Source organism: Pinus tabuliformis, chromosome 4_1, assembly GCF_031772625.1.
Source record: "Pinus tabuliformis cultivar Carrire ecotype Pingquan chromosome 4_1, CPIR1, whole genome shotgun sequence".
Lineage (NCBI taxonomy): Eukaryota > Viridiplantae > Streptophyta > Pinopsida > Pinales > Pinaceae > Pinus > Pinus tabuliformis.
The window spans coordinates 524,981,325-524,982,965 of NC_142303.1; the positions used below are offsets into that span (position 1 = coordinate 524,981,325).

The 1,641-nt window shown below is 36.5% G+C and overlaps 1 pseudogene; it reads left to right on the plus strand.

Annotated features, from left to right (window-relative positions):
- Nucleotides 1-370: 370 nt before the first annotated feature.
- On the plus strand, nt 371-985 carry LOC149176900 (E3 ubiquitin-protein ligase CHIP pseudogene; annotated as a pseudogene).
- The last annotated feature ends 656 nt before the right edge of the window (nt 986-1,641 follow it).

Sequence of the window (1,641 nt, forward strand, 5' to 3'; positions counted from 1 at the left end):
GTCATAATACTCTTTATCCTCTCACGAGTCGTCTCAATGATATGTGTTGGATATATTTTGTTCGGGCCACATTTTTTATCCAGCTTACATTGCAATGGTCAAATTAGTACATGATACTCCGTGTTTCCTGTAATTCGTTATTTGCCGGAAAATTTCTATGTGGATGCTGCGTGTATGTATGTTACCATGGAAATATCTCTTGCCATTAATATCCACCCTCGACGAAAATTTAATACCGTGGATTCTGATATAGAGTTCATCCAATGTAAATTGATGACAAATCCGACAGTATAGATTTAATACTACGCGCCGTGATATAGAGGCCATCGAATTTGAATTAATTGGAAATCAAACGATTCAGATTTAATATTTCGATTTTGAATTGTGTGCAAATCCATCAAGTTATATGGTGGAGGAGATCTGGTAGGAACTTGCAAAAGCAAGATATTTAGAGTGGGAGTCTACTTCACGCCTTCGTCTACAAAAACAACAAGAGTTACGAGCAATTTGTGAAAGGGCTCTGCAGCATGAATTAGAAAGTACATCCGATAATGGGGTTACAACAAGCACACAGAGTGATGGTAGAGAATCAAATGATTTGGAAGGAAAATCTGAAAGCTGTGAAAACTCTCTGAAAGTTGAGTTAGAAATTACTCACAAGGAATGAATGAAATTACTCTCTGACGTGTTTGACAAAGCAGCGGAGGCGGATATTCCTAATGAGGTACCTGAATATCTGTGTTGCAAAATTACATTGGACATCTTTCGGGATCCAGTGGTAACTCCTAGTGGAGTTACATATGAGAGAGCAGTTATTTTGGAACATCTACGGAAGGTTGGCAACTTTGATCCAATTACACGGGAGCCACTTAAAGCTGAGCAATTGGCCCCGAATTTGGCTATTAAGGAAGTTGTTCAAGACTTTTTAGGCAAGCATGGCTGGGGACTTCCTTGTATAATAATGTTGACTTCTTTGGGAGCATGAATCAGAGGTTTGGAGTTGGCGTTATAAAATATGTTATGTTAGATGTTCTTCAACCAATCGAGTGGTATTATGGTGTTTAAATTATATTGGTTTATTGATACACTGATATGGGTTCACCACCCGAGGTTTTGATTTTCATCACAAAGATGTAGATAATATCCATCAGCGCTCTAGTCCATCATACAATAATGAATGAATTCTTTGATCCATATGTACAGCAGTTCGATAGGCAAGTAATCAATAGTATATCTTGTCCAATTTTTGGTCGAGCTCAGAGTGTAGCATTGAGCAGTCGTCAGCACATTATTTAATTTTATAAACAATTGTCTATTATTTAATTTGGAGAGTGGAGACTATTGAGAGCTTCTTTGTCTTAGCATTGTATTAGAGTTTGGAGTGTGTTGAGATCCTCATTGTTTTACTATTTTTTGAGGTTATAAAAAAAAATGGCTCCAATTGGTGCAATATTAGAGTCACTAGACAATCTAATACTCTCTGCTATGGATAATACAATCAAAATAAGTAAGGATCTTCTCACCGATATTCACAGTTTTTTACAAGATGTACATGACAAGATTGAATTTTCAAAGCTTGAATCTCAGCTTCAACAAGAAGAATTAAAAACAGAGGAGTCATCATTATGAACCTGTTTTTGT